Source organism: Brachyhypopomus gauderio, chromosome 17 (genome assembly GCF_052324685.1).
Source record: "Brachyhypopomus gauderio isolate BG-103 chromosome 17, BGAUD_0.2, whole genome shotgun sequence".
NCBI lineage: Eukaryota > Metazoa > Chordata > Actinopteri > Gymnotiformes > Hypopomidae > Brachyhypopomus > Brachyhypopomus gauderio.
Window position 1 is genome coordinate 16,787,295 of NC_135227.1, and position 18,831 is coordinate 16,806,125.

General features: G+C 38.3%; 1 long non-coding RNA gene across 1 annotated transcript; it reads left to right on the forward strand.

Annotated features, from left to right (window-relative positions):
- The first annotated feature begins 8,452 nt into the window (after positions 1-8,452).
- LOC143481067 (uncharacterized) lies at positions 8,453-11,515 on the forward strand. Its single transcript, XR_013121952.1, has 3 exons — positions 8,453-8,534; positions 10,392-10,624; positions 11,047-11,515. It is a non-coding gene; the product is annotated as an uncharacterized LOC143481067 (long non-coding RNA).
- Positions 11,516-18,831: the final 7,316 nt, after the last annotated feature.

Genomic DNA, 18,831 nt, shown 5'->3' on the forward strand with positions numbered 1-18,831 from the left:
ACATTTTGCATCAGGTATCATTATAAATGATAATACAGATGTATAAACTGGTTAGGAAAAAAAATCTGGTCTATAGCATGGATGACCATTTCACAGCTCCAATTAACTCAAATTGCCATGTCACTCCACCATTTAATAACACCGGTTTCAGGAGTGCTGCAGCGTTAACCGGACTTTATTAAATCCTCCACAACAGAGCTGCACGCCAGTGCTCACTGAGGTGATTAGTCCATGAATGAGTAACTTTACTGAACAATTCAAACCATTTTCTTTAAGTAAAGGAGTTCCATTCTTTCATCTAATATATGATGTTTTGTTTCTCATAGCCATAATGAACACTCCTAGGTCAGTAAAGGTCTACTGTCAATAGCAATGTAACCCATTCCCTGATACTCACCATGCACTGGCTGCACCAGCAGCTACCCTACCCATGACCACTGTTACTGGTGTTGTTCTAGAATCAAAGATCACTACTACTGATTAGTAGTCATTCCATTGCCAGGTAATGATTCTAGAATGTTCATTCAGAACTGGCATACTAAAACAAGACCTGGCAATTCACAACATGATCAGTTGGGATCAGGCTTGGGTCAGGGAATACAAAAATCCAGTTTACATCCACTTACTAAAAGCTATGATAAGTGGTCTAAATCAATTGTCTATTTTGTCTATTCTGATGGTACACAGTAGATAAAAAACCTGTATCTTACAAATGTATCATTTTCCTGAAATAAGCATATCAAAAGTTAAATGAATAGGTTAGTGAAAATGCACAATTATTTACTCACCTTAAAGTTGACCAGCTAGATGTTTGTTTTGAATCTTCTGTTTTGAAGTAAAGGAAACTTATACTTACCAGAGACCTTGGTTATGACCAAGTACCTGTGCATAGGATTATAGAGTAGTAAAATAATCTCAATTTAACATTTTACACATATAAATCAAACTAGAACTATTTTTTCATTGTAGTATGAGATCATGATTATGAGGACTTTGGTATGTAGGTCACAAGATGCTAATTGAAAGACTTCATTTGTTAGCTGTTTTCAACTTGTTGCTCCACTGAAATGCTGGGGAAAAAAAACAAACAAAATGAACGTAATTCAGTTACACGGGTAGAAACTCACTGGAAAGTTTTGCTGTTCTTCTGTCACTGTGATTTGCTAACTATAAATATTGATCATACTCTGACATCTTATCTCCACAGAGACGCAGTGCTGCACACTGGACCAGCACTTCCACTTTCACACTACTGCACATCTTCGCCTTCAGGAATGATGTTGCCTGTGTAAAGACACTGGTTATGTAAAGATATTGGTTATGTAAAGATATTGGATATGTAAAGATATTGGTTATGTAAAGATATTGCCAGTGTAAAGACTTTGGCTATGTAAAGACATTGCCTGTGTAAGGACACTAGCTATGTAAATATATTACCTGTGTAAAGACATTGGCCATGTAAAGATATTGCCTGTGTAAAGACATTGGCCATGTAAAGATAGTGTCTGTGTAAAGGCATTGGCCATGTAAAGATATTGGCTGTGTAACGACATTGGCTATGATAGATATTGCTTGTGTAAAGGCAATGCCTGTGTAAATACATTGGATATGTAAAGACATTGGCTAGGTAAAGATATTGACTATGTAAAGATATTGCCTGTGTAAAACCATTGGCTGTGTAAAGACATTGCCTGTGTAAAGACATTGGCTATGTAAATATATTGCCCGTGTAAAACATTGCCTGTGTAAAGACATTGGCTATGTAAAGATATTACCTGTGTAAATATATTGCCTGTGTAAAAACATTAGCTGTGTAAAGACATTGCCTGTGTAAAGACATTGGCAATGTAAATATATTGCCTGTGTAAAAACATTAGCTGTGTAAAGACATTGCCTGTGTAAAGACATTGGCAATGTAAATATATTGCCTGTGTAAAACATTGCCTGTGTAAAAACATTGGCTATGTAAAGACATTGCCTGTGTAAAGACATTGGCTATGTAAAGACATTGCCTGTGTAAATATATTGCCTGTGTAAAAACATTAGCTGTGTAAAGACATTGCCTGTGTAAAGACATTGGCAATGTAAATGTATTGCCTGTGTAAAACATTGCCTGTGTAAAGACATTGGCTATGTAAAGATATTACCTGTGTAAAAACATTGGCTATGAAGACATTGCCTGTGTAAAGACATTGGCTATGTAAACACATTGGCTGTGTAAAAGCATTGGCTATGTAAAGACATTGCCTGTGTAAAGACATTGGCTATGTAAATATATTGCCTGTGTAAAGACATTGGCTATGTAAATGTATTGCCTGTGTAAAAACATTGCCTGTGTAAAGACATTGGCTATGTAAAGATATTCTCTGTGTAAAAACATTGGTTGTGTAAAGATCATACCTGTCAAGTTTTGTATTAAAAAATACGGGACATTTCCCGTATATGACGTCATTGCAGAATTTGCATAATCAGTTATTTGCATATAGCCGCAATCGAGGCTGTAGGAGAAACATCTTTGTAGTGGCAAAAGTGAAGAAAAAAACACCCCAAATATGTTTTGAACTACAAATGAATAAAAAAATTAAAAAATTCTAGTGGTATTTCTAGCTACAAATGGGGACATCTCCTGGGCATATTTCTGTGCCTTTAGCCCGCGTTTGTGCTTGGCAGATTGTTCGTGCTGACGGACATAGTTCCTTCCCCCATGAGAGACACTAAAATCACAGCTACATATCTTACAGAATGAGTAGCTGTGCCCCTTCATGCTCCTCTTTAGGAAAATAAATTCCCTGTCTCATTCATCAAGGTACTTACACGTACGCTTAGCTTTTAGGCTGGACTGCCTTCTCTCGTTAAATCCTGATTTGTTGTTCCACGTTTGCTCCCACTGTCGACACTAAACCCGCGAGTTTTAATTTATATATTTTTTAAAGCATTCATGTGCCGCGCCAAACAGAATTCTGTCACTAGCCTCGCGAGAACTGCTACCTGCAGTAGTCTGGGTGGCAGTTCTCGCGAGGCTAGTGACAGAATTCTGTTTGGAGCGGCACATGAATGCTTTAAAAAAATAAAAATTGAAAACTGAAAATACGGGACAAATACGGGAAAATAAAAATACGGGACGTCGCCGGGACAGAGCGGTAAAATACGGGACTGTCCCGGCCAAAACGGGACACTTGACAGGTATGGTAAAGATATTGGATATGTAAAGACATTGGTTATGTAAAGATATTGCCTGTGTAAAGACATTGGCTATGTAAAGATATTACCTGTGTAAAACATTGGTTATGTAAAGACATTGCCTGTGTAAAGACATTGGCTATGTAAATATATTGCCTGTGTAAAAACATTGCCTGTGTAAAGACATTGGCTATGTAAAGATATTCTCTGTGTAAAAACATCGGCTGTGTAAAGATATTCTCCTTGTAAAGATATTGAATATGTAAAGCCATTGGCTAGGTAAAGATATTACCTGTGTAAAGACATTGGCTATGTAAAGATATTGACTGTGTAAAGACAATGGCTATGTAAAGACATTGGTTATGTAAAGACATTGTCTGTGTAAAGACATTGACTATGTAAAGATATTGCCTGTGTAAAGACAATGGCTATGTAAAGACATTGGTTATGTAAAGATATTGCCTGTGTAAAAACATTGGCTATGTAAAGACATTGTCTGTGTAAAGACATTGGCTATGTAGAATATATTGTCTGAGTAAAAGCATTGCCTGTGTAAAGACATTGGCTATGTAAAGATATTCTCTGTGTAAAAACATTGGCTGTTGTAACGGACTCTGAGGAGAGCGAGATTTATTAAATGGAATTCCATAGGCAGAGTTGTAATACCGGGCAGGGAGTATGAACATGAAATGTACACAGGCATACTAATAGGGAACGAAAACAACAAGGCAGGCTAACTAAGGAAGGACAGGCAAAACACACTGATAACGGATAACACAAAAGCACAAACTTACAAACGGCAGCGATCACAAGGAACATGAATGTACAAACGGGCTCATAGCACAAAATAACAGATGACCGATATGGGAGACACTGTCACGTATGACCATGCCCCCCTCCGTTAGCTGTCACTCCAAACTCCCTCGTGTCTGTGTTTCGTACCTGTTTACCACGCCCCGCTCGTTTATTTTGATGATTCCTCTTTGTTACCACGCCCCTGTGTCATTGTCATCACCTGTCCCTAGTTTGGTTCTATGTATATAAGTCCCGTCATTCCCCAGTCGTGTCATCCGTGATTTTGTCTATCAGTTGGTTTGTTCATCCCGTCGGTACGTGCATTCGTGAGTTTACGCTGTGTTTCTGTTTTCCGTGTTTGTTCTGCCTGCTCCGTGTCTCCCCGTCGTGTTTAAGTTCCCTGTCCCATTATGCCCGTGTACCTTACCTGTTCTGGCTGCCCTCCCGGTTTGACCCACGCCTGTCCTTTCGACTCTGATTTTGGTATTCCCTTTAACAAATCTCGCTCCTCTCAGCGATTGTGTCCGTCTCCTCGCTCCGTGGCGCAAGCCACGTTACAGACACAGGGACTATAAATACATTGAACTAGACTAGAAACAGGTGAAGACAATAACGATATGGGTATGGCAGACGAGGGGAAACCATAGAAACAGACAAGGCGGGATCAAGGAGCAGGGAACAACACAGACACAAGGAACAGGGAAACCGGAGTAACAGCTAGGAGAGGGGGCATAGCCCTACGTGACAGCTGTGTAAAAACATTGGCTGTGTAAAGACATTGCCTGTGTAAAGACATTGCCTGTGTAAAGATATTGAATATGTAAAGACATTGGCTAGGTAAAGATATTACCTGTGTAAAGACATTGGCTATGTAAAGATATTGGCTGTGTAAAGACACTGGATATCTTCAGTGTGTAACAGCTAAAACAGAAAAAGAAAGACTCTGCATGAAATTGTTATTACTAATCAATAAATATATTTTGAATATTGGTTATTGTAATAGTTGTTATTATTATTGTAATAGTTGTTATAAGGAAAACCTATTCCGGATTGACATTAAAAGTACATTAGAATATACACTGATTAGTATTTTCAGATATAATGCTTTTTTCTGTATCTAGTATAAGAAATCAACACTGGTAACATCTATATTCAAGAGGAATTCGAGATTCTGATCTGCCTAAAACAAAAGATTGAATATGTTCTCTACATTCTAAATCATTTAGCCACACAAAACAATCTGGGGTGAGTTTCCCGAAAGCGATTGAACTTAGCGATTTACGAACAACTTTAAGAACTACGTAAGAACGCTGTTTTTACGCCGATTTCCCAAAACCCTTCTTATCTTTCAAACTTACGAACGAGCAGAGGTGGAAAGAGTACTGAAAAATTGTAATTGAGTAAAAGTATCATTACTTTGCCTAAAATCTACTCACTCAGAGTAAAAGTAAAATTACCCATCTCAAAATTTACTCAAGTAAAAGTACAAAATTACTTCATTTAAAATGTAATTTGAGTAAAGGTTACTTAGTTACTTTCAGTTATTTAATGCATGGATGAATCATGAACCAAATTCAGCACAAGTTGTTTTAATCGATTTCAAAGTGTATTTAAGTGCACATCCACACTTGCAAAAAGATCAGCTGGGCTCAGGAACATACATCCTCACAGCACAAGGACAGTCACAACCTGTACCATAAAGTGCAAACAATTTTCAGTCCTATTGTCCAACGGACAACACTATGATAAGAATAAAGAAATTTAAATTACAAATTATTCAAAAAACAAAATGCCACAAATCAAACTAAACAGGATTCCACTACTCACAATAAAATGCCCACAGGATCCCACATAAAAAATTTTAAAATGCTCATAGGATCCCACAATTTAAAAGTAAGTGCTCACAGGATCCAACTATTCACAATACAGTGCCCACCGGATCCCACTATTCACAATAAAATGCCCACAGGTTGCCACAACTCAAAATAAAATATAAAATGACCACAAGATCCCACATCTCAAAATAAAACAAAATGCGCACAGGATTCCACCATTTAAAACGCTCACAGGATCCAACTATTCAAAATACAGTGCCCACAGGATTCCACTTTTCACAATAAAATGTCCACAGGATCCCACAGAACCTGATAGATAGAAGATTTAAAGATAGAACAATCTCATCCTTTTGGAAAAAAAGTGCACCAGATTCCGACCTGATTATGAGACAATGGAAAGGGCACGCGCAAGGCAAGGCCACGCAATTGGCCTTCAGTTCTGGGACTCAGAAGTTTAAATTTCTGCCCGCATTTAATTTTTCACCATCAATATTTTTTTCAAATGTAGTGAAGTAAAACTACTTGGGTCAAAGTGTACTCAAGTAAAAGTAAAAATTACATATTTCAAAAACTACTCAGAAAATTACAAATTACTCATAAAAAGTACTCAATTACAGTAATGTGAGTAAATTCCACCCCTGCGAACGAGTCCCTAAGTAACACTTACTTGACTCCGCCCCCGCGTTTGCTCAGAACAGGGTCTGCCAGTCGAAAACTGAACCACCGATTTACATACATTTCTATATTATTAAGCCACAAAAGTGTCGGTATGTAACTAATAATCATAAAATCAAACAACAAAAAAGTATTTACACAACATGTATGTAAAAAAATAAAAATAGCTAATTTGTAATTGCTGTCCATCGCCAAGCCTACTCTATAAATAGGCAATTAACCTTTATCTTTAGAAGCAATCAAGCAGCAAGCATGGCAAACCGACCACGCAAACTAATTTTTTCTCAGGACGAACTAACACAAATGCTGGAAGAAATTGAAGAAAACAAGAGCATACTATTCTCCAAAGCTCTGGGAAGCTCAACAAATAAATGGGAAGAAATTGCCTAAAAAATAAGTGCCTGCAGTGCATACAAGAGATCTGCAAGGGACATACGCAAAAATGGCATGACTTCGCTAGTCATGTAAAAAGAAAGGGAGTGGAACCTAGTAAAGAGAGGACTAAGACTGGTGGGGGTCAATCATCCACAACAGCCCTCACACCAGAAGAGGAAAAAGCCCTGGGAATACTGGGCCCAACTGCATCCCAAGGCATCACTGGATACATGTAGCTTCAAATGAGTTCCCGACCACCCCACCTCACCTGCATCCCCTGTGCAACCTTCTTTTCCCTCCAACAGTCCTGTCCCATCTTCTGGCCCTTCCTCTGCACAACATATTGAAAGACCATCACATGCTCTTTACAACTAATGTAGAGGCAGCGAGGAGGTAATTTCTATTGAAAGCCAAAGGCTCCAGATACAAAAAGAGCGTCTGCATTTATGCCATTTATATGTGTAGTATGTTGTATTTTGTGAAAACAATCATTTCGATTTAGTATGTATATTTATGCGCAGTATTGAACTAAGGACATTGGATCGAATTTATGTGACACAATTACGCTTTCAAAAGTACATTTACCTGTTCGTGGATTCGTGTTGTACACACAAGCGTGCGTAGTTCGGAGCGTTTTTAAAGGGATAATCAGCGGCCTCTATCGTTTTTCAGACAGAACTGCGCGTGAACTTCAGGTTAAGAACAACTTAGCGAGTTACGACAGGGTCAGACCACTCGTAGATTTACGAACGAGTTTAAGTACGACGTTGGTTACGAAGACTTTTGGGAAACCGGCGTAAATTTACGAACGTTCGTAAGTACGAGGTTACAAAGTACTTAGCGTTAAGAACGTTTTGGGAAACTCACCCCTGGCTGGTATCCGAATATCTTTGCAAAACCAAAACCAAACAGGTTTGGTGTAATGCTATCAGGAATAATTTAAGTCATCAGGAATTATAAGGTTTACTATCCCACAAAGCACAGAATTCTTACACAACATAGACAAAGAATATCTGACAGTGTCATACTATTTAAGTTTATTTTTAGCTTTTGATAATGCCTTTTGTCTCATCTCACCTAAAACTAGCTGTCTCAGCCAACAAGTTAAGACGATAACATTCTGCATCAGTTCAGAAAACCCATTTACTGCTGTAGTTATCTTGAGTGGGATTTTTAAAAACTACTATCAACAAACAAATAGATTATTAATTTTAAAATGCTGTTGTAACTTAAAACAGTAAACCTTCCACAACCTGGACCTTATAATTCTCTTAACAATGTGCCCTAAAATGATACTTGAAGTTTTATTTCTTTAATTTTGTTCTGTTTTTCAGCCTAATCTTTATTTGCTGTATCTGTACTTCCCAGTGTTTAAAACAACCAGACAAAACATCGCCATGAAAACATCAAATAGCAGAAGCCTAGGTCAAGATGGTGGGGCCATCATAAAGAACTTGGATGAAACACATTTGTGTAGTGCAATACTGACATTAATTCTTCAGCCAAAGGCATTTGATAATGATGTTGTAAATCTGTTCTTTCAGTGATGACCTTACTTTGCCAGAGGGAAGAATTAGTGGTTATCTGTTATGCTTGCTTACTGCTGTTTGCTCCAGGAAAACATGATCAAGCATGTAAAGCACAAAACCTCAAGCAAAGGAAAAGTCAGCAACGGTAAGAACAATACATGTACAAGTCCAGTTCAATACATTTATATTGTATTGCACTGATGTTCAAAAGCTGGACAAATCTACACAAGTGACAGTTTTGGTAAATATTAAGACAATCTTACAGTTTTGGTTAGATTTCCTCAGTTTCATCTAAAGCCCTTTATTGTTACAGTGTGGCGTGAGGAGTTTTGATTTCTATAGTCACCTATTTCCTTCCTATGATCACAGTTCCTACGGTCTAACTTAGTTCCAAATACATGATCCAGACAGCAGTCTAAACTAATGGACTCTTACCGTTTGTGTCAGAACACACACACACACACACACACACACACACATGTATATACATATAGTTATGTGTATATACACACACATAAAATAGGTATAAGTTACAAAAGGTTTATTTATATTTGTTTAGATGTCTTTATAAGCAATCTTTATTGCTTCACATCCAAAACTGATGAAAATTGTTGGTTACTCAGCTTTGCTATAAAAATGAGACCAACCTACAAAATATGAAACTTGCAGTAATGCACAGAAATTAGAGCTAGTTTACGGCAGGGCAAATTAATGAATTTGCAAGAGATAGTGCATGTGAGCAGGATCGCTGATGTACCTCTGCACTGGGGTCCAAGTGTGCACTCCTGTATGGATCCAGTTCCATCCACTTCTCATGGCTTGCTCATGAGTCTGCATATCAATATGCACATTAATATTAACATTTGGCCAGTCAGTTTTGCTTGGCGTATGAGGCAGCAGACGTTTGTGAGGCACACAGGCTTGGGGGGTTTAAAATACACAGCCCTCGTCACCATCCTTGGCATGGCATATGAGGACCCCTGTGGCTGACAAACATCAAACAAGCAAAGAAACAGAACTGGACTAACACAGAGTCAGTTGACAAAGTGCTAAACCGATGGACAGCTTATACATCTGGGCAGTAGTATAATCTGTTTATCGTAGTATTGGTAAGAAAGAATAAAGAAGCGTGTCATTGCCCCTCTGTGCTGCTTGTGACCCACTATTCTCCATATATGCATTCGTGTGTAAATTACAAGAGTACTCTAGTAACAATCATCACTGCTAGGACTGAGGTGACCTTGTATATGCAGAGCATGACATGTGCATGGTGGTAGACATGAGAGAGGTGAAATTATGAGGATGACCTGAAAAGCCCAAGTGAGTTAACGTATCCTCTGGTTCCCAGTGTGGAAGCACGTGTGTCCACAGAAACAGGCGTGGAACGTCCAGCACATCACTCCAGGAAAATGAGCAGATGTTTAAAAGTACCAGTGAAGATACTCTGCAATGTTTTCAAATGCACCCACTGTTTACCTGTGTTTCAGATATCTTTTACCTTCTAAGACCACATAGAGGATTCAATTTTACATTTATCTCACACTTACAATTATTAAACACATTACACTTACAATTATGGCTGAATATAACTCAAGCAATTGAGGGTCAAAGGCCTTGCTCAGGGACTCAACAGTGACAACTTGGCAGTAGTAGGGGTCTTGAACCGGCAACCTTCCGACTACTATTTGAGTGCCTTAATCAGCTACCGCAGCCCACTGCCGAGTTTACAAAAGTGCCATTGTGTGACAGCAGCAGGTGGAGCGCTTAGGGAATGCACACCTCTGTCTCTTTGTCCTTCAGCACAATGGCTGCAGCTGCACAGACTACGTATAGTTCCTCGAGTTTGCAGATGACCCAACACTCCATGATCTCACACCCAGTAGTAACGATACAGCAGGCTGATGCAGGTTGAAAAATCCTGTAACTACATTCTCTCTAAAAAATGTGACAATTACCATTCCACCCATCACAGGCATTAATAACGTGGTCTTTCTCATTACAGTGCACCCGCCCATCATCTCTAAACATCTGCTTTGGACCATACAGGAGAGACTGAACACACATAATACCTACTGCAGGAGAGATGGCTGTCCACACCCTGATCTCTCTGAAGGACCTGTGTAGTTCCAGATGGAGAGCAATCAGGATCAGCGTTACGTCCTTGCATCCTTTGTTGGCGAAATTATTCTTAAAATCCCCAATTCTCTGTTTAGGAAGGACATGCAACACACTTGAGTAAGTAAAGGTTGTTTATTCAACAGTCTGGATTTGGGTGCCAAGCTGAAAACATTACTCTGCCATGCAGAGTACAAACCTCCATTTATAACCATATACTGATGTCACCAACCTGTGTGGTTGGCCTTCCACTCAGACAAACAGACAAGGCCCGGTTGTTACTTGATAAGCAGAGTTACAAAGTTTTACCAGGAAACCAGGGCATGTCTATTCTATTTGTATTCACTCACGTACTCCATCACTCTTTTATATTGTGATATTATTATAGCACACTAATCAATACTTATTATCAATACTTGCTATGCAGATAAGCAAACTATAAATATGTTATATACGAACCTGTGAACACCATGAATACTTTAATATATGAAGCAAAAATGGGAATCAATGACATTTTAAAATGTCTCCACACCTTCCTACAGGTCTTTAGATGCAGAGGACCACCAAGCCAAACAACAACAAGGAACAGCTTCTCCTGACGTTGGACTTCTTCAACAACTGACACATGATGTCATGATTTATTACTTTTAAATAACATGTTCCATACAGATTGCTGTATTGTCTAAATTCGACAGAAAAACAATTTGTCAAAAGATTTGCAATCATGTTTGTCAGACTCTGAAGTCTGTATTTCGTTTACCTGCCCAAAAACTGAATCACTGGAATTTTGATTATACTAGACTCTTGTTCACTTGTATTGAAAGAGCCATTAGTTTATTTTGTCTTGAAGTGAATTAGTTGTGATCAGTGTCTACTCACAATAAACCTTAGTTCTTCTCAAGAGAAGGAGCAAGACTGTGACCATCTTAAAAATTCTTTGTTGCTTGAGTATGTCCAGTTCCAGAATGTCAGTAAAATCAGTTATACATTAAATTAAAATATGGTGACTGTTGACTAAATATGTGCAATTGTCTGCATGAGCTGTTTTGGTATTAAACAGGCTATTAGAGAAACTAGTCCGTGTCTTTAACATGATTCCTATAATGAATTTTTTCACTGACATACTGACAAAACCCCATGTAGACTCCAGTAGACACACCATTAAGCAACAAGACTTAATGCACATAGCTCAAGAAGAGTTCATATCTTCCAGATTCTCTTTGATTTACGCTGGCTTCTGGACCCTTCCTTCATCAGCAGTAGTTGAATGACTTCCATGGTGGTGCTTTCTGCCAAGTCCATCCTACACCTCCAGACACACGCTAAACGTTGTCTCAGCAGCCTCCTCAATGCTCCCAAGTTTAGTCTCAGTACTGCAGGTCATTCTTTTAGTGTCTTAGCACCTGAAATCTAGCACAACCTGCCTCTGTCATTCTTTCATTGCCTTTTTCAAAGTACAAATCAAATCTTCCCAGTTGAGAACAGCAATAAAGACATGTATCATATTATTACTATTATTATTATTATATTTTATTATATATAATAATAATTATAATAATAATAATAATTATTATTATTATAGATCTAATTATCCCAATTAATTTAGTTTTTTACGGGTGTGTGTTTAGTCTAATTATTCATGACATAAAGCTAGCAGCAATAAAGAAATAAGAATCTCCAAAGGTTTTAAGTGTAAAAGCTAAGCAAATGGGCTACTCAGTACTCAACCTCTTGCCAAGATCTAATCATTTAGCTGAATAAGTCATTAAACTAACTGAGGAAGCTGACTTACCTTATGGGGGCGTGTCCATTTGTGGCTACTGATAAACTCACTGTGATTTAATGAGAACCGCAGCATGATAGCAGGACAGAGAAGAAAACCCAGTCTCCCTTTCAGCTCCCAGCCTTCATTTAAATCACATTTCTAAATCCAGTTCTAGCTTTTAAAGCCATTACAGTAAATGAATGAACCCACTGCTTTGGAAGGACACTCCTCTAAAGATTACAAAAACTCTCTCTCTCTACATGATATTACTAGAGTTTGGGGAGTTCTTTTTTTTTCTTTTTTTAATGGAATGAAAAAAAACTACTTTTTATTCTATTCTTCTGAATACTCGACATTTTTCCATGAGAAGCTTAACTTCTGCGCTCTAAAATGCTTCTATGGGCCATCTGCTGAGACACAGCTGTGTACGGCTAAGCCTTCCACTGGTCAGGAGCCAGTGTGCTTTTAGCGGGGCACTTCCTGGGTTTGAGCTCTCCAGACAGATTTGTTCATTGACAGGTCTTAATGCTGTTCTTAGACAAGCCTTTTGTCCACTGAGAATCCCCCAAAAAATCACTTCAATCAGTAGTGATGAGACTCGACTTAATCCAGAGAATCTAAAAGTATATTAGGAAACCATAGCATTAGCTAAAGACGTATAAAATGAGGCCTTGAGTGAGCAGAAGGTCTGTGGAAAAACAATAATGATTGTACCATAATAATTTTAGAGTTATGAAACTATTATAGAATCACTAAACTTTACACATCATCATCTGAAGGACAGATGTTCTATACCGACTGTACTGAGCTAATTCAGATTGCATTTAGCTATACAGATATTTTGTGTAGCTACTTTGAGATGCAGCATAGCAAGACAAGGTTTTCATTGCAATGAACATTGGTTTATATGTACAATGGCAATAAAATCAAATTAGAAACAACAACAAACTTAACAGAGATGTACCCCAGGAACTTTATTATTAGAAACCCTAGAATTGTTTAGCCAACCTCTATTCCTTCATTAACACACAATGTGGGACTGCAGAAATGCTAGATAAAAAAAGAGGTGGTTTTCATTTCATCTGCAGGTCCGTGTCTATTTTTTTTTTTCAGAGGACAGCCACACTCTACAGCCACTTTATTAAAAACACCCACTTTGTTCTCACATTCTCCAGACAATGTATTAGGATTTTATAGGACCACTCCATAAAAGGTGCAATGACTGTAGCTCATTTATTTGTGTTCATCAGCCAACAGTGCTGATAAACTTATACAAGGTGGATAGGTCACCACCATGCCACTACCTCCATAGTGTTAATGAGAATATGTATCCAAGACTTGGTCAACAGTGATCCGGTGGTCAGAAACGAACTGGTAGGCCGACATATGATGTTTACCAGTAGATGGGCTCCAGTCTGTAATCATAAATGTATTAAGTGTGACTATAAGAGATGTGTGCCTCATACAGCGTTCTATGAATGCATAGACGAGGTAGATGTTTCTGAGAGTGGCTACTGAGGCTCTTTGAGAAACGTCTTTTCCTAGGCGTCTTCCTGCGGGTTGAAGGTCGGTGAAGAACACCTTCGTGTTTCATTGTTTCACATCACAGTAGCAAAACAAAACAGGATAAACCGAATATACATTAAGCAGCATCTTAACACACTTGGAGGAGGATACCAGTTGACTTACTATGCACTGTAGTTCATCTTCTTCTCTCCTTCTGCAGAAATTGGCTATGGAGGAACACTTGCGTCAGCATGGGACATGTAGTTCAAAGCCAAAGACCACTGAACGATTATGTTTGCTCTCACAGAACACTATTGTTAGATGTTTCGTGTTCGTTTCTGTTGCTTGCGCTAAAGCAGTTTTCGCTACAGAAGGGAACTTTGTGAACCATGGTGTGATGTTATATTCCAGCTTGTTAACTGGTTGACATTCATGAAATTATCTTTAAAGTCATTCCAAAAGCAAAACCAAGCAAATAAACAATAAACAAACCTAAAAACTCAAAACACCAATTAGTCCACTTACGGCCTCCACAATAGATGTATAAAACTATACAATATATTCTGAGCAATAAAAAATATGTTCAGATGTTTCCTCAGCGATTTACTACTTCCACAATGATTCTAACATAGTAACATACAACAATAACAGCTCAATTGAGCAGCCTACCAAAGTGAAACTCCATGGTTGTTTATGGACTTAACATTTCAAACATCTTAAATCTCAAGTTTGTCCCTGGTTTCTGACACACCACAGAGACATGTCTGTGTACAAAACTCCAGTGTGTGTTCACCTCTTCGCATCACCAAGTTCAGGCACTGGCAGGAATGGTGAAGGAGACTTGAATGATCACTGAACCACGAGACTGTTGTGATTGTGGAGAAGAGTGCTCTCCACAAGTCTGACCTGGAAGAATGTCCAGCAACCAACCAAGCATGAATGCCAAGACGCTGTGAGGTTTTTTTCAAGATGTTTGGAATGTGGTTCATAATTTAGGCTATGGGAATTATGGGTTTGTTTTTTTCTGTTTTAATAACAACAATAACAAAACAACAACAATAATAATAATAATGTATATCCAGTCACTTGGCAAAAATGTTTCAACTTGGCCCAAATATATATACTAAATGTTTTAATATTCTCAATGAGGTCTTAAAAGTTTCATGTCATGTCAGAAAAGTCAGTGAATTGTTGTCATCCAGGCTTACTGTGATTACAGACTAAACAAAATATCTCTTCATAGTGTAGTCGGCTACTGTTTGAACACAGTCTTGACCAAGAGCCGTGGCCTTAATGCCTTAACCAGTTAATGTGTATAAGGCTAGTCAAATTAAGCAAACAATTTGCTGAAAAGAATGAAAACAAATCTGAAAGCATGAACAACCATGGTGACTGTTTTTTTTATCATCAGTGTGACAAGAGCGCCACCTGGCTCAACACTGCAGTTTTATTAGAAACTTTGTTATTAATTTTTAGTACACTTCAAGCGTTTAAAGCGTGCCATTCATACGTCTCTACGTTTATGCAAAATCACAACAAAATATTCTGCTGTGTTTGAGGCGATAAACATAGACTACGTATTCATGTGTAGGACAATGTCGATATAAGATTGCTAGTATTTTAAAACCGTTTAAATAACATGCCGTGCTGGTAATAAAATATACTTTCCCTGCTCGTTGGGTAGTTGTAGATTTCTTGTGCAAATCCTCAGTGCAGCTTAAAGTTAAAGTCCATAAGAAATCTTTGGAGTAACTGTGGGAGAGTGCTGTAACCACACCCGGGCTCGTCGGCCTTCCTCGCAGGTAGACTGAGAATTTCCACGTGCCGACTGCGCCTCTCAGTGGATTTTCATCGCTTTCGCTACACAAGGTGCCTCCCCCACGACTCACGGACGCTGACAGCATTCACGTTGAATTTAGATTTGGCATTGTCACTCTTGGGTAGCATTGTAACTCTCAGTTACAATTAAAGAACGATATTCTCATTTAGACGGACACTTAAGGCCTCTTTATAGTGTTTCATGAATAAAATGCAACAAGGACAATGGGTAAAACGCACCGTTTTACCTTTGCACGGGGCTCTGTCGCCATCTTGTGGTATTCTTCACGCCAATTTTCACTAACCAGCGTGAAGCTGGCTCATTGCAGCAGTTTGTTCAATATCTTGTCCGTGACGGTGGGTGAATCTAATCTGGATCTTCTGAGAGGCAATAAAATACTAGATTACTTCCTTTAAATAAAAGCCCCTCTTGTTATTGCAGTGAGAACCCTTGTTATGTGGAGATGTGCATGATACAAAATGATTCATGCTTAGGTTCAAATGGTCACGACTGCGCAGATCCAAGGACTCATAAGTGCACATTTCCTGAAAATTCTATTTTGAGCCATGAAATGGTATTATCCACGCGCTAGTTTGAGCGCATTCTTGTCGATGTTTGCTAGAATGTTTACGCCTTCTTTCTTTATTGAGTCTCTATACTCAAACACTCTGTAACCGAAGCCCATTTCAGCTAAGCACAGGTCTCGTAACAAGAGGACACAGATGATATGAATTATCTTTCTGGGGTTTTTTTTCAGTGTTTCCTGTGCTATTAGAAAGCTAGGTTTGTATGATGTCTTCTGGGTTTCTGTGGAATTTTATTACGAACGTACTCATGTTCTTGTGATCAATGTGAGCCACAAGAACGTTTTAGATACAAAAAAAAAACCCGGGGCATTATCTTCAGTTAGGACTAGAAATTAATTCAGATTATTTCCTTTTAGTCAAAGTGGGCTGACTTTGTGATTTCCAAAACTGTCTAAGAAGCATATAGCCTACTGTAACGTTCTACTGCAATAACTGGTATTACAATAGTTTTACTAATTAATTATGGTAAACAGAATGAGAGAGAGAGAGAACGAGAGAGAATGAGAGAGAACGAGAAAGAATGAGAGAGCAAAAAACAGAACAATTCGAATGCGTACCTCTCATCCGTTTTGTAATAAATTAATCAGAGGAATGTAGCCAAAAATAGCATATTTTCCTGACAGCGAAAATGTGAAATTAGAATAGCTATATGTGAAGTTACAATGAAATTCCGCAGTCACCATGTATAGTCTCGTTGCCTTGTGAGATTTTTTCCATAGCGACAAAAAGATACGCAAACACCGGGTACTACGCGGGAACAAGGCACGGAATAAAATGCATGCAATTTAGTGTCTTAAATAGTTTTGCAGGAGCATCGCCACAGACTTTGCAGAACAGACAATAATCATTCTCTTTTAACAGGCAGACAAGAGGGGGTGTGTGAAAGAGGGCAAAGGGAATGAGAGAACTGTTGTTAGCACTGCTATATCAAGGAAGAAGGACTCCCTGTTATCTGTGAATGGGTTTGCCTCTTTCCAGAATAGATATAGCACGAATTTTTAATTCGTTTTTCTTTGAGAGACAACAATGCTGCATTTGAAAGCTGGACACAATTTGGGTTTTGTGAAGGATCCCTTTCTCTTCTCGTGGGCCCAGCTGTCCATATGGAATAGGACGTGTACAACAAGGACCACAATGGCACCAACAGACAGGCTCACAAAAAACCAAGGATGTATCTCCCTGATTCGGGATGCACTGGCCGTGATAAAGGGACTGAAAAGCACCAAGAACTCCAAGACTCTCTCTCACTCTCTCTCCCTCTCTCTCTCTCTCTCTCTCTCTCTCTCTCTCTCTCTCCAATAAAGAATACACTCCCCCTGTTAAAATGCACGCCTCTAACATCCAGAACAACCGACCCTATGCCTTTGTGTTCTTTTTGTGCCGTGTACAGTATATTGTGTAACGATAGACTCCTCCGTCACACTATGACACGCAGTCGACTGTTGGACCGGTACGGCAAGGCCGGACAGCGGTTTATAGACTAAAGCATAATCGAGATAGCTTCCAGTTATTTTCCCCTTTAAACACGTTTGAAAATTGATTCTGTGTTAAAAGCAAAAAAAAAATGTATCCTTTAATTGAAGGAAATGCACATAAAAATGTTTACGTTTGTGATCATGAAACGTTTACGTTTGCAAACTTGAACAATTAAGTGCCTGTAATTATTTGAAAGTCAAACAAAAAAAGAGAACGACTAGAACGCAACTAAGCCTGGTTGAGTTTACTCTTTGCTTCTATGTTATGTTTAGTCGCCATTTGTTAAGGGCTCTGTGCTCAAAGCTAAATTTAAGTGTACAGAGTCATTCGCGAATATATGCTCACGACACCATTTTCACGGTGCTCTGCGGAAAAAAAGATAAAACAAAGACAACAGAAAATATTAGATAATTAATATTTGTAATACCACCCTTCCGGGTTTAATAAATATATTAACAAATTATGTATTAAATAACCGTATGTTGCTTTTAACACACAATGAAACTCTGGGCAGTAACAATCACTTTGCTATGGTCCCTCGAGATTGAGCTCTGTAAATAATTAGCACTGTGTGTCACTTCAGAAGTTTGTTTAGTGATAGTGGCGGTCGTTCTAACATCTGTTGTTATTTGCGTGGAAAACACAAGCTCTGAGATTTTGCCGGACACAATTGTATAAATAGATATAGATACTGAACTCATACGCAGGATCTTTGTAAAGCAATATCTGACGACATCCATCTTTTGATTTTGTGATTTTGAATACGTTTCTGGTTTACGTTAATTAATTATAAAAAAATTATTATTATTATTATTATTATTATTATTATTATTATTATTATTATTATTATGGAAAGCAGTTACAAACTGGGACCACCATTTTAATATTCTACGTAACGCATACTAACGTAGGCTATTTCATACCCATTTAGCCTGTAATACAAGGTATTGCAAAAGTGAAAAGAGAAGTGAAAAGAGGATAACGCAGAACAATAACTGTTTTTCCTAAATGTGACATTCCAACATCGGAACTGTCGAGCACCCGCGGACTTTGAAAAGATGAGTGCGGTCGCATGAAAGACTGCTTAGCTGAAGAATACCTCTTATATTAAGTAAGTGGTTTTTACCCCCATTTCACAAGTGACTTTAGCCTTCTTATTGCTTGAGTGATCATA